This window comes from Formica exsecta, unplaced genomic scaffold (genome assembly GCF_003651465.1).
Source record: "Formica exsecta isolate Colony F162 unplaced genomic scaffold, ASM365146v1 scaffold337, whole genome shotgun sequence".
NCBI classification, from domain to species: Eukaryota; Metazoa; Arthropoda; class Insecta; order Hymenoptera; family Formicidae; genus Formica; species Formica exsecta.
This window is the reverse complement of record NW_021850624.1, coordinates 654,546-677,074: the sequence shown is the minus strand read 5'-3', so window position 1 is coordinate 677,074 and position 22,529 is coordinate 654,546. Positions and strand designations below refer to the sequence as shown.

Genomic DNA, 22,529 nt, shown 5'->3' with positions numbered 1-22,529 from the left:
GAGCGGCCCGAGCGGCCCGAGAGAGCTTCTGAACGAGGAGAGGGAGGCGAAACGAGAAGCCGGAGAGTGAAGAGAAGGAAGAGATGCGGAATAAGAAAAAGAAGAAACGAAGACGACGACGACGACGACGAGATTCCCTCCGCGCGCTAGCGCAGAAGCTAATGTCCGGAACGACTCCTAAACCATTAGATGAGGAGAAAAGAGAGAAAGAGAGAGAAAAGAGACTGTAGCGGCCGGTGCGCGGATGAGATACTCTCTTTCTCTACTTTACTCTCTCTCTCTCTCTCTCTCTTCCTTCTTTCTTCCGTTTCATCCAGCCGAGCCACTTTTCTCCAGCAGCTTTCGCTCTCGGAGGGAGATAGAGAGCGGACAAAGAGACGGCTTAATCGCGGAGAAGATAACGATATCGTTACGCCTCTCGCGTGTCAAAGAGAGTCGTGAATTATTGAGGGAACAAAATTTCGATGGAGGTCAACGACGGCGCGGTTACATTATTACTCTTCGACGTTTCCTCACCCGCTCTGATCGCTCAAGAAACGGACTCTGGCCGACAAGTTGAGGCTACGAAACATTTTAATGTTTCGCGTATATAAAGTGTTTGTATACTATATCATACCATTTATATGACAAGCGAAAAAATGCACGGCGTTTCCTTAAATAAAAATTCTATTCTCTCTTTTTGAGAATTTACTCGTGGCTGAAATTCAATATTCGTAATTTTGTAAAATATAGAATACAATCCGCGTAATTAACACATTTTAACAGATATGATAATCACACAGTGTAAACTCTTAATATGTACATTATTAATGAATTTTATTTTAATTAAGTTAATAAAATTGAATTTTATTTAATTAACATGTCTAAATAACACAGGAAAAGTGGAGGGAATATATAACACGTAAAGACGTATAATTTGACGATCGATAGGCATCGTTGATAATGGGAAGAGCCCTCTTTTCGTCGACGAGAGTTTAAGTAAGCGTCTACCGATTAATTATTCACCATACGTCCGCATTTAATTCGATTCCCTTTTACGTGGAGGGCCGAATCACGAACGGTTCGTAAACATTGTCAATTATTTAAATAACTACCGTACTATCTTTCCGTCTAATTCGTCACGTCTCTACGCGCCTTACGTTAGCATCGTAACGTAACTTTATAATAGAACGAAAGATCATCGAATAGATATTATATTATATGTAACGTTGAATTGTGTAGATAATAAAAGTGTTGTTTCAGCAAAAAAGTAAAATTATAACGATGCAATAATACCACAGTAAACACATTTCTCTATCGAGGACATCTTATATTACATTCCCTATCGACGGACATCTTATATTATATTCTCGACAAGGAAAAACAAAAAGAAGAGTATCGAAACGTCTCGCGATAAGTATCATCGTAGCACCTGTCCCATTGTTGAGAATTCCACAATGTGCTATAACGTATATGCGAACACGACGGAAGCTGCTTCTAGCGGCGCGAAAGTCTCGTCGCGTCGCGTCGCGTCACTGCAGCTGCAGCTGCAGCATCGGCCTGTTTTCTACACACTCGCTTATAGGTATAATAAATCTCCATTAACTGCCGAAATTCGGCGTACGCGCGTTTAGCCCAATTACCATGCCCGAGCCTGTCTTTTTTTCTGTAAACTGAACACGGTTTTATCGGCGGTTTAATTGAATCGTCCGGCAAGAACGGGGGATACAACGCAAAGTCCGAGTTAATTCATTCAGCAAAACAATCGCGTCCCAGTTTCTCAACATTTAGCAGAGAAATTGTATTTAAACTCCCGAGATTTGCATTGTTCAGGACATCCCATTATATTAATGATTTGTTTATTCTACATTTCAAATTAATATTACATTTTTTATTTGATCAATTAATAACAAAATACAAATTATTAATTCAATCGGTATTAAACAAATTTTCACCAAAATTCTGGATTTAAATTTTAAAAATTTAAGTCGCAAGATATCAGCAATCAAGAATTTTGATGTAGAATGTATTTCATAAAAATTAAAAAATTGCCATGTGTCTTTTGTCGAAGAAATCGATTTCAAGCCCTTTTGAAAAGAAGAAATAATATTAGAATATCCCATATATATTTCTGTCGCTCTATTGAATGGCATTGTTCACGATTTTACGGATATATTTCACGAAATGAACGAATAACACAATAGTGATCTGTGTAAAACTCGATTCGACTTTAATGTTTCTATTTTTTCCTAACGAGGAACACACAATAGTGCCAAAAGATGCCCCCCTTCGCCTTTCCCGCATCCCTGTAAGACGGAAGCGCACGATTGAAACGCAGAGACAAGATAGATGTGCGTCACTTCCGGCCGCGACAGAGGGTGGCGTCTGCACGACGGTCGCCCCTGACAGCCACCCTTTGCTGCGGCTGCCGTGGAAGGGTCGCTTCGCAGAATATAATTACTGCCTATGTCGGTGGTATATCTTTGGTCGCGTACGCAATGCATAAATGCGCGACTCGGCGCGAAATTTATTGCAAGTGCTGATAAATCGTATCGTGTGAGATGAAATCGAAGAAAAGTAATTAATGAAGGCAAGCTTAACTGCTCCACCCTATTTCTACAAGCTTCGTAATTGCATCTGCAATGCTTTCACTACCGATTACAATCGCTAGTATATCATTGATGACTATAATATGTCATACGAAAAATTAGATCAAGTGACAGTAAGTCAATGAAAATTTTTTTCCATTAAATAATATACCCATGTGTATACAAGAGTTTAAAATATTATTTTAATAAATCGTATATTTTCTTTGTATTTTTTATTACTAATAAAATTTTTATTCTATCTATGTATGATTACTGTTATATATTGATGTGTTTTCTTCTCCAACTTGTTTTTTAGAGATTGTTATACAAAATGTAAATAAACGCTGTAATATGTGTTCCACGATTAGAATTTGTCGTTGCGTTTTTTGCTGCGTCGAGTACGCATAAAAATGCATGTATGATAACGCACGGGAGCGTTTCAGATTTACATATGACCTCCCCGGGGTTTATAAAGTCGCGTTAAGCCTGCCCGAGACGTTGATACATTAAATCGGGATAACGACTGACGATCTAACCGGCGGGGGTGTGGTACCCGTAATTGCGCTCCGTATTCCTAATTAAACCGCAAAAAAAGGACGAAGGCGTGGTGCACGTGGGCGTAGCCCCGCATTATTCGAGGGGTAAAGTCTGTCGTGCCACGGAGAGGCAATGGCCACCAAGAACACCCCGAGATCGTGATCGTGATCGCGATTTCGATCGGGATCCGTGCGTTTTACCTAACGAGGGGAGTCACTCACCTGCCAACGGCATGACTAAAAGCGCCTTTATTACATCGATAATTTGCGTTGAAGGTGTTATATATTTCTATAGATAATAATAAAAAAGGTATACTTCGAAATAATTAATTTAAAAAAGTTAAAGTGCTTCGAGCAAAATTAAAATGCGTCACATAAGAAAAAGCGCTAATGAATATTCTAAATAATATTTTTTGCTCCAGGATAAAATTCGCGATTTTTACATTTTCAAGAATTATTAAATCGGTATGCATCGCGTTAACCTATCGATTAAAATATCGTTTAATTATTTTTCATATATGAATTCTTTACACGCTGATATTGAAATATTTTGAATATTAATTCTTGTTGCAAGATATTCCATACAGACGATACGTATCCTTTTTCAAGATAATAATTTCTCTTCAATATTAGTCCTATCCGAAATAAATCGAGAGAATGGAATTGCGAATCAACATTGCTGCAGCGATTTGATTATCCGGACGGCACGTCGCTCTGCGCACCGTAGCAAAAGATTTTCTTGGTAACAGCCGAGTCCTCGGACCTCGTGGCGATCGCCTTGAGGTTTGGAACCCGCCCAGAGCGTGCACGCGATATCCACTACCGGTCGTTTCAGCGACGCTCGTTGTCGGAGCGCCACGGGGGATTCTGAACGGTGAAAGTATTAAGTATCCTTTGTGCGAAGAAAATGACATCGCGTCGGTCACGGGTGTGTGTAGCGTATCGTGGTATGCGGGAGTAATTTGTATCTGTTTGTACCGAGCATTTTTTGCCTCTTTTGTCTATATAAGTCTAATAATAAATGGAAAATATAAAGAAGAAATATTTAATTATATAACTATATTTTTTAAATAAATTATACTATTATATATATATGCGCAATAATTTTTTGTATTTATTTCATGTATTTAAAAAATTCCATGTACTTAATTTAAAAAAAAACTTTATATATATAATAATCGCAATATGCGGGAATTCTCAATGTCACCGCGAGAAAATGTGCGATTTATCCTTTAGAGATGCATTATCACCTGTTGCATATGCCACATTTATGTCTTTTCAAAGCATAGTCGATAGCGCGAAACGTTTTAGCATAAATTAATTATGCATCGCGACCAATGCTGCGCCTAATTGCGCGCCATTCGATAGATACGATCACAAAATTATCGGAAAGATACCCAGCACGTTCTCAGTGTTATGTAATACGATAATCTTTAAATGTAACAGATCATATTTGAATCTCGTTAAGTTAGATGAGACAAAAATATTGCTGACTCGGTAAATCACAACTTAATCATCGCGCTCCTATCCGTGCAAACATCGCGAGCGTGACTCGGCCGAAGGTGGCAAAGTCGTGATTCCCCTAATTTACATAATCACACAGTACAGGTGCTACATACACATGTTATTACGTTGCCGAGACAATTTTCTAAATCTCCGTCGATACGCATTTAAATTGAGAGGCGATAAAAATAAAAAATCGATCTAGATTTAATGATGTATAAAATCACTCACAAATATCGTGATTTTCCATGATATCAAACAAAATGTGTCACTTTTACAATTTACAATTCTTTTTGTTGCCACTTGCTTCTCTCTTTCTCTCTCTTAATATTTTTATTAATTACATAATTATCCCTTTTCATAATATTTCTTTATACGTTATGTATCGTGTGAATTTTTAATTACTATTAAATATATTATTTCGTCCAACTAAGTACGATGTCGATGAAAAAAAAACAAAAAGAAAAATAAAACGATTAGCATATAAAATCAGTGAAACCAAAAAAAAAAAAAAGAAAAAAAGTTGCCCTTCGAAATTAATCGTGCTTGCCTGCGGCCAGGAAATTAAGAAAGGTAATAAAGGTCCCGAGACACACGCTAGTGACATTAAAAATTATTTATGTTATTCGAAATTATTTTCAAGACGTACATTCGCGCTTATAATCTTTTGAGTTTTTTTCTAACTTGTCATACAGACAAACTCTAGAAATGCGAACCGTATGAAATCTTATCGTGTCGCACCATAATTCTAAGATTCAATGTATTGTCAATTTCATATTAATTTATTTAATCACAGAGTAAAATTAAGATAAAATAAGATTATAACTAAAATGTTATATTTCATATATTATGTATTAAATTTTTTCTCAATAAAGTGTAATCAAGCCAATAATTAATAATTCACTTAATAAAAGTGCAATGTTTTCTCTCATCATGTTTTCATTTTAATAAACCGGAAGTGAACGATGAACCTGATTGATTATTGGCGAACGGGGGATATCGGATGTAAATTTTCAAACGACGCTTAATGATCCTCGCTGAAGCGCGGCTTTGATTACAATTTCCAGTTTTAACGGCGCATTACTTTTCGACGGAGGTATTTTTCTTCGGCTTTCTTTTTTGCGCGTTGCATGAAATGCGTTTTACTGCTTTACCGTTGCACAAAAAGGAGAGTTTGAAGGGAGGTCGGTAGATGATGGAGATGATGAAAAAGCGAACGAAGAAGACGTACTGGCTATGTCTGAGTAAGACATAAACGATCTTCCGTTCCTCGTCTGCTTTAAACGAACGCGTCTTCTGGACAGGAATTAGAACACGTATGTAAAAGAGCGCACAAAACCTATTTAGTTATGTAATATAGAAGCAATTGTGATATACGGATAATTATTTTTATGGTTTTTATTACAAAATTTATTTTAATTAATATTCGTAAAAAATAGTATATATTATCCTCCGTAAAGATATTCTGAATAAAATATATGTGTAATTAGCAATATTTTTTTTTTTTCTATAGATAGTCGCAAGAAGTTAATTTTTTCGAGGATTTGCATTCTTTAATATAAATTTCATATGATAAAAAATTGTAGTTTTTTAAAGAAAATTTCTACAACTGAATTTCAAATGTCAGAAGTAATGTTAGCATTTAAAATGACAATAATTTTACACAAGAACTGATCTTATATTATATTCTATTCTTATATCTTATATTATACGTTTTTTTCAAGAAGCAACTGTTATAGCGTTATCGATATCATAAGATAAATCATCACGATAATTTTCTTCAAGGGTTGCGGTCACTGAGGTTAAAGCCCAAAGGTTACGAGCGATATCGCGTCTACCACGATAACGTCCCTCGCGAGCTGTACAAAAGTCATTTAAAAAATATCACATAATTCGTACGAATAGGGGTTCAAACGAATATTACACTATCTTATTACCTACTTATCTTTAACTATTTATCTAACTACTTATCCGTAGCTACTACTTTTAACTCTGGGGTCTGATAGAGAACTCGCACAGCATACATTTATAAAGTTAATTCGTTAAAAATGAGCGTTGAATAACCAAAGAAAAGAAAAAGGATACTCGGATAAGCGAATGATGAAATATAGATGTACAGGGTGTGAATGTTGTGTCGCCTTTCTTATATCGCGTTGTATTTGTTTATCGTTTTTACGATCCGGTTACGCAAACGATTACGCGACCTCTCCGTATATGATGGCGCTTATCGTGACAGATAGCCATGCGTGTAACCGTGGCCTTCTTTTGCAAACGCGCGTGCCAAAGACCAGTTTTTTTCCCCGCTTGAGAGCAAAGGTCACGAGCTACATAATTTCCTGCAATAAAAATTATTCCGCCATTACTGCAACCACCGATTAGCGCCTTTTTTATCATTTAATACCTTCGGAAAATGTCATTGTTTAAAGTGCCTTATGGATTTCGTTAGGTACTATCGCTCATTTTGTTTATGCCCATTTTTCATACGTCGGATACACGATTATCAATTTTTTACACTCGCGTTGAAATTAATATAGAAGAAAAAAAAGTTAGATTTAACAACATGTTCTATTTTGCAATGCTATAGAAAAACGTGTTAGTAAAAAATTAGAGAAAAACTGAATGTCTGTCATCATCTGGAGAATAATTAATTAACATTTCTATAAATATATATCAATAATACTTACCTCAAAGTATAAGTAGATATGTATACGTTATATTTTTAGTATCATATTTATAGTCACACACCTCGATCATAGCAAATAAGAGATATAAAAATACGGCGACAACGGTTGACAAAGTCATTGTCGAATCAGGACGTGAAAGAAAGTTAAGAGAAATGGCCAGGGCGAGAGAAAAGGCGCGAGAGGAAAGGGGACATAGATCGTTGCACGCGCCTGTGGCGAACGTGATGATTGGCTCCCGAAAACAGAACAGGTAGACATTAGGCCGCGGCCTCCAGGTGTGCGGAACGCGCCAGATAAAGCTCGGGGCTCGATTAACCTTTCGCGCGAGAAGAAAAATGCGGCTGCCAAAATTGCACCTCCTGCGCGCCGGATGCAGAAGAGAAAAAACGCCGATATACAGATTATTGCCGCTGTACCGTGACAATATTATGGAGGAGAGATTAAACTGTCACAAATGAATCCCCGTGTGCCAATGCACTACATGGTAATAATTCCTTGATAGGCCTTCGATCGATTTTTAACGAAAACATCAATGCATCGATAGAAAGCTTCTAAGTTATACTAAGTTGAATCTACATCATCGGTTAACATATTTCAAAAGATTAATTACACACGTATGACACAATCGTGCATATGTTCCATCATGAAACATTACTTTTTAATCAATAGCCTTTTAGCTCCGAGGCGTATCTCGTGAAAAGAATCTTTAGAAAACGGAGCAGGTGATCGAAGTAAAAGAATAAGAAGGGGAGAAGTATCGAGAAGCATCAAGCAACGAGAATTTCAAGCAGTGGCGCGAACCTTCGGCACGGAGAGAACGGGACGGAGGTCCATTCACCATAGGTAATGAGGTCCTCGCCACCAGGAGGCATGAATGAACTCTGGGAAGAGGCAACCGCGAAGAGAGGCCGGGAGCGACATGGATAGACGGATAGATAGATAGAGAAGAGAGATGGAGAACGAGACGAGAAAGACAGAGAGACAAAGAGAGAGAGAGAGAAAGAGAGAGAGAGAGAGAGAGAGAGAAAGGAGAATAGAAACGGCGAGAGCGGAAAAAAGACAAGACGAATCTTACTCTGCTGCAGGATATTGGAAATACTTGAGGGCTGTTGAACACGAGGGCCATTTAAGGGCCACGCCACTATTATAACCGCCTCTGACCAGAAGCGTTTCAAATAAGAGCATTAACCGGAACTTAGGTAGCCGACGCGCTTCTCGAGGACGTCAAGTCGTTGTTGTTGTTTACTGTTCGATGCGCCGCATTTTTGCGACCATAACAGCGTCGTGCTGATGACCATCGTAATTAAAAATTCCCTGTGCTATGAGGATAAAAATTTGTTTTTAATAAACGATTAATTCGTCACGTTGTGTCATCACGATGCCTTCCATTATTACGGATGAAATTAAACTGATTATATCGAAAGTATTCGTACGTGATATAATCATATTTATTCTCTTCGGAGTATTTTCGCGATTAGCAGTTGCTAGACACGCGCAACAAAAGAGAAGTATAACTCCCTCGGTGCCGGATAGTCTGGCCGTTATTTTTTTGTGTCATTTCTCGACGTCATCGGCAGATCCGCCCTAGCAAACCGTAGCCAGAACTCGTGTCTCTCTCACAGCTTGCCAGCTCCGGTCGCACTTCCTCTTCACTCTGTCATTCTTCTTCCTCGAACCACGAAGTTGCCACCCTTCGGCATCCACCTTCCGCGAGTCGCGGAGAAGAATCACGCTCTGACAGTCCCTGATTAATACAATCCTTAATGCCATCGTCTTGTCCACGAGGGAAAAGGAGTAGGCTCGGAGTGGGAAAGAGGACGCGAGTTTGCGACGGTTTCCTCGAGTATAAAAGATCGGCCAAATCAAAATATATATATCCGCGAATATTCTCGTTTAATTATTTATATATAATTAGAGCGTGTCGTGTATATAATTTTTATTTTGAATGTTATTTTTTAATTGACACATTATTGAACTTTATTCAACAATGCAATTTACTTCCACAATAAAAGTTAATTTCGCTTTAAGTTGTTAAGTTTTCACAGCTTTTAATATTATTTTTAATTTTTCTTGTCGCGGCAAAATTTTTTCGCGCCATAAAAGAATTTATAAGGATCAAAGGCGCGATTATCGGTTTTACATCGCGCAATTATTTGAGAGTTGCTATCACGCAATAAAAAAATATATTATATATATATATATATATATATATATATATATATATATATATATATATTGCCAATACTTTTGCTTTGTACGAACGCCCTTGCCGATTCATTATACCCGATATAGTGAACTTATTACGAGGTACGCTTTTTCATTTATGCATCGAGGACATCGAGGACGTCAATGCGCGAGAAGAAAGGATCTTGGCTTTACTCTTTTATAGTTGGAATACTGGGGTCAGCGACTGAACCAGTAATTCGAGACAGTCTGTCATGTTATCGCTTGTTCTGACCTTCGTTGATAATCGTCTGGCTTCTCGACCAATGATTCACGAATCATTCATACACGACTCTACACGTTTTATTATTGCTATATGGATGTTCAATATTTTTTTTTTCTTTTCTTAACGACGGGATCTTTCTCGGAAAAGATCTTGGAAACAATCAAGTATCGCATCCGCTGGGAGATGTAAATTCATTAACGAAACGTAATTAAAATAAAAGGACGTGTGATAATTTACGGCTTAAATATTAAAACGTCATCAGCGCAATCAATTGAGAAAATACGTAAATAAAATTAATCAAAGGATATAAAACGTTTCACAGTAAATCTTTACCAGAATTGCATATCCATTATTTTTAATGCTGCAATAAATGCAGTATAATTAAAAACTGGGTATGTAATTAATTAAATTAATTTAAAAGGTACGTTAATCAAGTTATAATTTCCTCGTAATTTATATTATAATAATGATATAATATAATAACTCTAGAAGAAAATATTAAAATTTTGTAAAATTATAATTATCTCTGAAATTACTAAATTGCAAGTTGACGTAAAAAAATACGTAAAAAAATATCTTCCAGTTTAGGATATTTCAGGCTAAGTGATCTCGTTCGTCGTGACATGCCATCGCGAACGAAGATCGGAAAGCTTTCGTCGCTCGAAGGAGTCGCCGGCGAACGGTCGGCGAAGTCCAGGGGCCCTATCGCATTATGAGGATAGAAGAGAAAGAAAGGGGTGGTTAGTCGAGGGGGTCCATGGCATTAGTATAGCACGCCGGAATAATTGGGTACAGTCTGGCCGGCTACCGTACGTAACGTCGGCTCCTTTCAAGCGAGAGAGCGCCTCCGCCTCATCCTTCTCATCCTCATCCTCGTCCCCGTCCTACCATTCTCCCCATTCTCGAGCCAGCCCCGGACTTGCCTTCGCGCCGGCAAAAAGACCAGCTCGATACGGAGAAAAAGAGACCAGAAGAAGGCGACTACCGGGCGAAGTGTATAAGGACGCGGGAAGCATGGAAGAGGAGAGAGGGGGGTAGGGCAGAAAGGGGAGGAGGCAGAAAGAGATAGAGAGGAGTGAATCGAAAGGAAAGAGGAGAGGAGAATCTGAAAGAAAAGACGAGCACGCGCACGCGGTGGAAACAGGGGCAGGAGACCAGGACGACGTTGGTATCAAGTCCGCTGACTGAGAAAGAGGAAGGAAGAAGCCGCGGTGAAAAGACCGTGAAAGAAACGCGGTGGAAGAAGAACGCAGAAGAACGATCTCGCCCTACGTGAGGAGGAAAAGGGCGACGGGGCAACTGAACAGGAACAACGCGACGTGGAACAAAAGCAACGAGAGGACCGCAAAACAACCGGCGAGTCGGACGAGCAGGGCGAGAGTCATAACTGTCGGTCGGTGCCCAGTGGCGCGGATGTCCTGTAAATAGGAGACAAACTGCCCCACCTTCGCCTCACGCTGTCCTCTCTTTCCCGTCTTTCTCTTCCCCCTTTGCGCCCCCCCCCCTCCTCATTTCAATCTCTGACGGGGCTGCTCTCTTATCGAATAAAAATATTGTATTTTAGTAATGGCTATCCAGCTTTTCTCTCCTCATCAATCTAACATGCTTTCCTTCATTGTCATTTTTCCGACAGATTTGACATTTCGATCACGTGACATCTTTTTGCAAGCGATATCGGTATTCGACAAATCTCACATTAAGCAGTTAAAATCCTATTTTAGATCTAATATTCTCGTGCATTGCACACTGCAATTAATCTAATTTCTATCGTCAATGTTGAGAAAAAGAACAGATTTTTTCTATTTTCTCTGCAAAGCTAAATTTTTTCCATTAATTGATGTAATAATTATATTAGATAAAAATAATGAAATATCATAATTAAATATTTAATATTACACAATTATATATTCAATTAATTAGAAAACGAGAATTGCAATTTCTTATATTTAATTTTGCGACAGAGAGTGACATTAATCATAGTAATGGATTATGACATAGTGCTATCGTTTTTTTTATTTTTTTTTTTTTTAAGTAGAAGTTTTTATTCTTGACATATACACGTGGGCCGCCGTTGAAAGGTCGCGCGCTAATTAACGTCAATGGCATCGTTTACTCTTGCCCGTCGCATTTCCGCGAGTTTGAAGTAACACCCAACATACTATTTTCCACTCTATCATAAACGTCGAATAAACATTAAGTAACAAGCACTTAACCGAATAATCAGGAGAGGTTGAAGAAAGGTTCGTAAAAGGTCGCGCAAAGTATTAATCGTTAGAACGATAACGCATTGGACCGCAATTCCGGCCTTTAACGATCGTCTCACCGCATAAATGACAACTTAAGCTAGAGAAGTATAGCAACGTGATCACATCAACCTAAAAACACTCGAGGTCTCAAGATCAATCTGTCATTTAAATGAGTCAATAGCATTTCTTTCCATTCTCTCTTTAAATTATGACAAATTAAATAAAGAATGTGCTAAAACGTGTAATTTACGTACTAAATACTATACTGTCCAATCATAGCCGTTTCATTCTTTAAAGGTATGACTATGATTGACCAATGTAGTATTTAATACGTAATTAAAGTATCGGTGTAAACTAGGCCTTTGTCTTTAGAGCGGTCTCCTACTAGCATCTCTTCTCTACCGTAGCTCACGCGACAGCTGCAACATGAACCGGCAATTGCGTTCCTACGCCCGTGCATTTTAAATAGCTTGTTTTATGCGGCCCGAAATGAACTCGAAAAAATCGGCGGGCCCCCTCTTAATGGAGTCGTAACTTCTGAGAGATGCTGCTGTGCCCCGACTGCACTAGAGGCGTATCGCCGAGCGGTAAGCACGCGGGGAAGCGCGCGCGATGGAAGACGCGTCCTGTGCGTTTCGCATCCCACGTCAGTGACGTGCGTCTTGAAGAAAGAGCCCTACTCTCTTCGGCCGTCTCGCTCTCTGCTGGAACAATGCCGCTCACTGTCCTCGCTCACGCGGACCGTGGTCCGGTTCGTCTTCTTCATCCAGCTAGACGCGATCCGCCAAAAATTCGTTTACATAGCCGCGCGATACTCATTTTGCGCGCTCGCGATGCGAGAATTATAATACTTTCGGACTTCTTTCGAAATCATTTGTGTGTTATTTATTTTGTAATTGTAAGTGATATTATTTCCAAGACAATTTCGTCTAATTATTTGATATTATAAAAGCTTCCTAATTAGCGTACTAATATTTAAGAAAATCAGCTATGCCAAATGATATCTCTTTTCAATCCTGTCAAATCAAAATTATTGTTAAAGATATATAATTACAAAATGTAATATATGCGGAATAAGATATGGCAGATATTTCTCCTATGCATGAATTTTTAACATGAAACATGACGTTTCGAATTATTATACTATTTTTTTCTAATAATAATGCCTATCTGTATGTGTGCATATATATAATGTACAAATTAATATATACTAAACATCAAAAATAAGTGTCAAAATATATTTGAAAGTGCGAAGCAGGAGAAAGCAAGCTGACGTATTTAAGTGACACGTGAGAAAAGTTGGACGCATAACGGATGTGGAAATGGCATCCAAAAATAGAGATTACTGCAAAAAATTCCATGCATCGTTAAAAAGCGCATCGAGAGTTCGCATCTTAAGCAGACATAATCCAAACTGGTTTTATCGAAACTTGACCTTTAATCATTCGCGCCTTTCTCTGAGAATCTTCGCGATTATTAATTGAATCTCTTATTGATTGGTCTATTGATAGCCGATGTCGCGACGCGACGGAGCGTTGGACAAAGTGTAGTTTCTGTCAAATGTCTGTTTATTCTTAAATCATTTTTTTGCTATATTCTCATCAAAGTAAGATAATTAAATTAAAAATTAGCTAAATTATTTTCATTTTTCCACTGAATACAAGCGATTGTTCTCAGTTCATTTTTGGATTCAAGTTGAAAAATATATATCTGTGAAAGAAAGAAAAATGAAGAGAAAAAAGTAACAGCATAAAATGCTTTTATCTTTTTAAATGACATTAAAAAATGAAATTTTTTTCTCTAAATATATATATAAATTATAAAATATATATATTATATAAAATAAATATAATCATTTTTTGTGACTTAACGTGTTATATCATATCTGGATAATATTTTACGACAGAAACCACGAAATCCACGACGTGTAATGTATCACCAATTGCAATAACTCTTCTTTCAAAACGCGATATAATTGATAATTGCAAAAAAAAAAACACATATTTATCAAGCTTTCAACTACAGAGATGAAGTAGAGATTAAATAATCTCGCCATGCACGTCGAAATGTGTTCGCCGTTATTAGCGGTTCCCGGCTTTAATAAAAAAAAAAAAAAAAAAAAAGAAGAAGAAAGAATATGTGCACGTATACACGTTGTAACGCGCGCTTCGCTTATGCGCTCTAAAATTAACATCGCGCAGCCGTAGCGAGGTATCGGCGATCGATTTTCCGCATAGTTGCATCGACACGGTAAGAAAAAAAGAGAATTTAAAATAAGGGCTGGATAATACAAAACAAAAGGCGGGGAACAAAGTGTGCCAAGAAGTGTCGGTGCGCGCGTGCAACGACACTAATCCGACCTTTGGCGCGAGGAAGGACGAGCAGTCGCATGTAAAAAATGCAACCGAGGCGACCTATTCCAGCGTGAAACTAATGCAACCTCGACGAGCAGAAACGCCTCGCGTTCTAGCTGGAAAAAGTCAACGTGACAAGCGCCGTTGCAGCGGTGTATCAATTTTCAGATTACAATGAAACAACCTCCTGCTCTCTCTCTCTCTCTCTCTCTCTCTCTCTCGTGCTTCTTTTTCTCTTTCTCTCCTTCTCTCTCTCTCTTTCTCTTTTTTTCCGGAAAAAAACCCGCATATATCGATCGCGATACTTTTTAATGCGTTTTTTAAAATGCATTTACACGTTATTTCTCTTGGGTCTCGTTTTATACTTTTTACTTTTGCGCCTACGCCTGTTTTTCTCGCATTTTATCTTCGCTATTCCAACCAAGTAAGCGAAAAGTTATGTTACAAGTACAAATAAATTATATGTCATATGGTTTTTGCGTTTCAAAGTTTTATTGACCATACGTATCTAAACGATAGGAAATGCGCGATAATTTATTGGCACACTCGTTTCGTTTAGTTTATATTCTAAAAGTACCGGATAAAACATTAGATATTAATAAGAAAACGCAAAAAAAAAGACGCGATAAATTATTTCAAACCAGTGCATACTTTTTCTACTTAAGTGAAAATCTCATACGTCAACGCGACTCGAGTACACGTGTTTTCCGCTCCGAGATCGCAGCAGACACGCGTTTATATTGACGCACCTACTAGCGCCATGCTACGACGAAACTCAGAACTGTTTTGACGTTTCTCCAAGCAACGAGGCTTGGATGGTACAGTTCGAATCTTCCGTAGCGCGAAGGAAACTCGTTTTCCCCACCCTAATGCCGTTAAATCCACACATATGTCAGAAGAATGTCAAAAATCGCACGTATCTCAATCCGTGTAAACGAGAAAAAAAAACATTTCTACTATAAAATTATTTTTTTTTATAAAAAATTTCTTTTAGTATCATTATAAACTGTCTATAGTATAGAATAGAGAATCATCAGCGCGCTAAAAACTATGTCCAATCATTAAAGTACTTTTTCTGCTTAATAAGGTTGTTGCCAAGAGTGTATAATCAAGCAAATGGACAAATCTCCTCTCATTTTTTTCCACAGATACAGATTTCAAATTTAACTATCCAAAATTATTGTACAATACCTATTTATTTGCAGCAGAATAAGTTAATAAGGTTTAAGTTGCAAATATCAACAATATTTACTCAAATTTAGAGCAGTGCGAAAATTTGGCTTGTGATTATATCGTTATTATTATAATTCGTGAATAAACGATAATACGAGAGCGGTAATAAGACAAGACGATAGTAAGAATGGACAATAGAGTGAATATACTAAATATTTCCATGGAAATACTGCAGTATTCAGAACTTTTTTTCACACAAATTTAACGCGTACCGCAATTGACTTTTTTGTTCTTATTTTTCCTTGCCGTCGCGCGTGTAGAAACCATTAACGTTAATCAGTCACGCAAAACGTTGTAAATTTTTTGACACGAGTTACGGCGATTACGAGCCAAGAAAGTTACGATCATAATGCAGTCACGATCACGAGAATTATATGCGTCTGTCCGTGCTTTGTAATTATACTTGCGAACGAGATTTTTCCAAAGCTAAATGAGTCGCTTGATTCGCGGTGACCGTGGCATTTGCACATGTGGGAATTTGGAAATGTCCAATCAAAAAAAAAAAAATAGAGATGTGATTAATGATATTTCCGAAAGAAATTCGCGGTATACAATAAAAAATGTACAATATTGAAATAAACCGCCAGAAAATAATTCGGCAATATATTTCTGTATGTTGGTGCTTGCATTTATATCTTTTAAAATTTATATTTCCAAAGAAAATACTTTTTGTGTAAAAGAGAATATAATCATCATTATATACAGCGAAAGATCTAAATATTTTTTATATAAAGTCGATTATTCAACATACTTTTATAATATGTGATTTTTCTTAAAACATTCTCAAAATTATATATTTTTTTCATCAAACCTCACTTTTTTATATACATGTTTATAAACTAGAACTATTTAAAATATCACCGTATTATTTAAATGTTCTGCTTCTGATTAATACTTTTTTATATAGGAAAAATATCGAGAAATGTTAGAGACAATATATAGTTTTCACAATTATTCTAATTATATTATACGTTTTTGTAATATTGCCAGACTTAATTATTTTGATTGGTTTTCGTCATCGATACTTGTCAAAGGACAATCTCGAAATATGTTGGTGATAAATTTAAGCGCATTCTTAATTTAGATACGCGTGAGAGAAATCGGGAAGAATATCCTTGTGTCGGGTCGCACCGCGTCGGCAAGCGAGGCGGACGTATGTGCATGCTCGCTTATCAAGCAATATCGGATATCTGCTAAATCTCGCCGACTTATCTGTAATCTCAACAACCGCTCGCGCGACTCGAGGTCCCGGATATACGCGTTTCAACGCATGACCGCCGGTTTGTTTTACCTGGACCGTACACGACGGCGTATGTATGTAGATAAGGCAGATGCTGCGGCGAAGATTACGCCCAGCGGACATTGTTGACACTTAACAGGGTCCAATTAAAACCATTACACGATTAATTGTCTAATTAATTTATACCTAGCCATGCTCGGAATTGTACCCTCGCCGAATCGATCCGAATCGTTCGGTGAAGCTTGTTACTTTCTATCTCATACACGAGCGAACGTAAGAGTGCATTACCGCGGAAAAACGTGAAAACATAAAATTATTTCAACATCGCATTTATTATGAAAATTAAGATTAAATAAATTTTATCTTAAAAAAAATGTTATAAAATAAAAATATTGATCAAAAATAAACCTGGCGTTTGATGTCTCGCTTCGAAATCGGAATTTAGAATAAAACTTATTTTCCACGCGTTATCTGTGAGAGACACGTTGAAAAGTTATTAGACAGTCTGTGCGAAAAATTCCACCGCTCGATAGTAATTTGCGACAGTCCGTAATCACATTTCACGGTGGATTTCGCGATGAGTGACGGCACGATCGCTGTACAAACATTCTGATCTTTATTCATGGGGGCTCCTGCGGTCGCTATTCGCCATTGTTCAAACGTTCGCGGATCGCACGATATGTCGGTCGTGTAATACGCACAAGTACATTCGCGATATATACGTGTGTCTTTTCGTTTCTTGCGAAAGATACGGCCGTGAGAGACAGAATCACGGAACTCGCTATTACATGCCGTGCTATGGTATCGCATCGGATTGAAGCGGCAATTATCAAACCATCCGTGGACACGCGATGAGCCCTGATAATTTGAAATTTACACCTTCCGGTGAGTGGAAATTAAAACACCACCGAGAGCCGCGCGATCTTTTCGCACGGTTACGCATTTTATATTGACTTGACTTTACGTACACTGTTAATATATCGAAGACACGCATACATACGCACATATTTAATTATTTACATAGATATTGAAAAAAAGGAAATGCATTAATTTTCCCGATTTCTCAGACATACGTTTGTCGATTAAAATTCGCGCGGATAAAATTAAACGAATTGACAATAAGAAAAATGATGTATTAATTAATACTATTCATGAATCAATTTCATACGAATATATCAGATCTAGATTCTTTCGGTTAGAACACACATGTTTTCACCATAAGCATACCTCTATCTTTCACTTGTATACATCGCGAATTGTAATAAGTTAGCAATCATCTCGCAGCAATGTTAATCTGCAACTGCTCGCACGACTGACTCCACATTCGTTTGACATAGTATACTTTATCGCTCTTTTATCATGACGCCTTCTTTCGCGTTGATAAAACATTCACGTTCGATTCGCGTTCCATTCCCTTGTGTCCATTTATTTCCTGAATCTAAATTATACTAACCCGTCAAAAATTGTCCTAATGGATGGCTGCGTTATTATTCGCGAAGATTTATGTAGTGACTAAAGTCTCGAAAATGTCACGCGGATGCATTTGGTTCCTACAGTCAAAAGTTAATTTTGTGTTTTTCACGTAACAGAATGGATGAATAAAAAATTGAAAGATCATGAATTTATATCTGTTATGACTCTGATAATAAGTTATATATAATAATGTATCATAGAGAGAATACTACATGAGTAAGTAAATTTTGTACCTCTTTGCATTTGTGTCTTTTACACATATTTCTAATTTTAATATAATCTTTTTTCTCAAGTTGATATTATTATTGTAAAAAATCTCAATTGTCAAAGCATGCAATTGAATCATTTTATGAATTAGCAATGTACAGCATCTTTCTGCTAAACATCAAGATAATCAAATTTCTCGATTTTTTTTTAAATTATAATATGAAAATGTTGTATGATGCACTTTTAAGATTCTTTTTATATCGGCATTAATAACCACGAAATAATATTAACGATGTTTTATATTGTCACTGCTCTTTCTTTTATATATATCTATCAATTTTGATTTTATTCCTCTTATATCATGAAAAAACTTTATTCTATCCTAATAATTTAAATCACTCCAACACCGTGTTAAGATTCTTTTTTGTTTATTTAAATTACGATAATAATGAATTTTTTTGGTATCATTATACTTAAGCGTAATAATCATGAAGTAACTAAAATAATATTAATGATTCATGAATCATTGTCACTTAAAATGACTTCGAGAATTAAGACAATAAATATATCAGATATTTTTAAACGTACCTCTATCATATATTATAAAATAAATAGTATAATACCAGCGCGTCCGATAGCATAATATTAGCGTCTGATAGTATAATATAGTATAATATTATATATAAAAATGTTTCAAGTTTATAGGAAGAGAGAGATACATTTTATCGTCCTCAGCAAAAATTTAATTGGTAATGCTACTTTCACGTAAATTTTTCAATCAATTTAACGTTAAATATCTCGACAAACAGCTTCTATCGTAAGCCCTTTTGAAAAATCTAATAAAATATAGAAATTATTGTGTACACACATATTGTGACGAGAGAGAATTATTCCATCGGGAGAAATGTATAAAACTTTTACTCGAATTTGATCCCTTCGCCTAAGAAGTTAGAGGGGTGCGGGTGCATCCCCTCGCCGATACCTGGCGGTAGCATGGCGGCGTCTAGATTCGCGTGGTGGCGGCGCGGGATTTTCACAGACAGGTACGTACGTGGATGCACATAGACGCTCGTGTATGTTTGCGTGCAAAAGGCAGTAACCCTCAAGGTAAGGCGAAATGCCACCTGGCAGGTTTTTGCGACGTTGCGCGCGAGATGCGATATTGTTTTTGCCCTCTCTCGACCGAGCCCGAGCGGAGGAGCTGCCTTTAGCTTCTGCCCCCCTTCATTCCTATCCTCTTTCCTCCTCCGAGTCCCCACTTCCGGTGTGGGTAGGATCCGGTAGCCAATAGGAGGTGGGTACCACGCCTCCCCCACCCACGCGCACCTGCGTGTACAACCGCCAATCGGAGAACGAACTACCTGGAGAACCGAGTCACCGCAACATAAGAGAGAGAGAGAGAGACGGATGTAATGGCGGATGTACGAGCGAGAGGAGGGTAAGAATGGAGAAAGGAGAGAAGGAGAAAGAAAGAGAGAGTGAGAAGGAGAGGAAGATGCATCGCGACGTCCCTGCATCACTTGGACGCGCACGCTCCGATCGCACCTTCCTCTCTTCTTTTCTTCCGTTCCTCCCTCCCGCCTGTCGGCTGCTATTGCACGATGCATTCTCCTTCTTGTTGTTCTTCTTCTCCTCCCGCAGCCGCCCTCCGTCACTCCTCGTTTCCCTTCTTTCGCCTCTTTGTGCCGAGGACCGAGGCTTCTTCGATAGGCCACGTAGGTACGCGCCCGTTCGTTTCTTCCCTTTTGCCGTTAATTTTCTTTGCGCGCGGCCGCGTTTTTGCCAGGCCGCTCCATTACCACTGAATTCTTCTTTCGGCGATATTTCGAGCTGTTTATCGGCCGTAATGGCCACGACCTCGAGCGCGTCTCCCTTTCGGCGGAACCGAACCCTTTCATCCTCCGCAACATCGCGGCAGATTTCCCGTCGCACCGTTTATCGTCGTTTCGATTCGGACTTTTAACCGTAACAAACTGGTACCAAATATGTCCAATGTATATGTCATGCGATCTGATGTTTGATTAAGTTGCCGCGAATTCATGTGAATAAAAAAATCGAGGTTTCAAAGAATAAACTCCATTTACTAAACGCACATTTACGCGATAAATTTTTCTATCTTGTCAAATTCGCAGTCGTTATCTATAATATACTACTGTCTTATCACGCTCATACATTGACTAGATGTCTCACATCGTTTTGGATGCAAGCGTCATTCGCCTTGAACTTAGATGGGACCGTGGAATGGGATAGAAAAAGTACCAGTCATGCACCGCCCGTATCATTTTTGTAATCAAGGATCGTGCAAAAGAATCCTTGAACCCCCAAATTTGGGAAGCCACCCGGATCCAGGAGCAACCATTTACGGATGTCTGACGGCCAATGGCTGTCTTCAACTTGAAAATCTTGCGCGATCGACACGACACTTGTCAAGTCGTACACCCGCAAGTTCAAGCATTGATATCTCAAAAATTATCAATCGGCACACTGAGCCATAATTTTGTTGTAGCATAGAGTAAATCGGATAAGAAGAAAAAATATATCTGATAAAAATTTCTCAGAGCTAAACTTTTATCCAACAGATGTATCGCCAACAATAAAGATAAATTTGAAATATAGTATCTATAAAAGAAACAGTTTACATAATTTTCGAGATTATCATATAAAGTTAGTGAGAATTTTCTAGTAATGATTGAATAAATGCATCTTTTGTAACATTTTTTTTTATCGTAGAATTAATGACCAGTATAAAATTGTTAAATATAATGTAATTCATTTATTAAAATAAGAAAATCATATTCAATATAAAAGAATATATCAGTTTTATCTTTGAAAAATCTCACGATATATCACAGCTCTATCACAGCGATGTCAAAATAGCCTAAGCGCGATGTGTCGTTTCCGTCTGTCCTTAAATTCGCGTAAAACAAATTTTTACAACTCGTTCGCGCAAGAGAGCTCCTTCCGTGCGTTTTCGACTCGTCAGTAACACAATGTTTTTCTTACTTGAACGAGCCGCCCCCTCGTAACGGTCGGTGGGTTCCCCAAGCGGAAAAATCAACACGGCCAGTTAATTTCATTCCAAATTATGAGAATCGAGCCAACGATCCTGATTATTTCCTTCGCGGCACGCACCGCCGCATGAGTCTCGTGATCTTTTTGAGAAAAAAGATATTCTTAAAACGCAATAGGAAAATCTGTTGTAATTAAAAATAATAAATATAATAATAGTTACTATAAATTTTCAAAGTATCAATTCGAAGGTACAAAAGAACACATGACAGATTCTTATATTTCACCAAAGTGTGATGTTGAAATATGATTGTCAATATATAAGTTGATATTATTGTTGTAAAAATATCAATTAATCACTTATAAATAATTATCTCGTCAAATATACTATAAATTGGCATGTAAATAATTCATGTAAGATATTTTACAATCTAATTTGACAGTTATCTTTATTCTATGACAGATAGTTCTTTTCATAAGAACATTAAAAAATTGAGAAACCAAGTAAAATAATAAACATTTGTTCTCTTTTTTTGAGACAAAGTAACAGTGATTTGCCATATTTAAGGATGTACGATCATCCGCGATAATGTGACTGTTCCGCTCGATCTACAAAGAACGAATCGCGGTACTTATGGTCGCTATGTGGAAAAGTGGTGAGGCAGGACGAAGGGGAAATCGGTTGCACGTTACACTTTCAACGCGTTTTTACAAGGACGAGAGGAGCCAATGAAGTTCTCTTTCGTTCGGTCTTTATGGAACCATCTCCGTTTCCACGTTCGAGCCGACAAGAAGTATAAACCGCCGTCGCGCTGCCGCTAGCGCCGAACACACCGACCGATACTTTTTCATCCTATTCGCATTTATTCGCGTTTGTTCCCGGCAAATTCATTCGACAGACAATTTCATTGAATGACCAATCGAAGCACGTAAAATTACAACACAAAGTTTCAAGCGAATATCTAGCATATTAAAACAAACACCGTGAAAATTTGAAAATAATTGTTATACTACCCTCTCTCTTTCCC

The 22,529-nt window shown here is 37.7% G+C and overlaps 1 protein-coding gene across 2 annotated transcripts in view; it reads right to left on the bottom strand.

Moving 5' to 3' along the window:
• The window catches only part of LOC115238432 (zinc finger protein rotund-like), a 156,024-nt gene that overhangs the window by 124,350 nt on the left and 9,145 nt on the right, over nt 1–22,529 (bottom strand). The gene's annotated exons all lie outside the window — the stretch shown is intronic.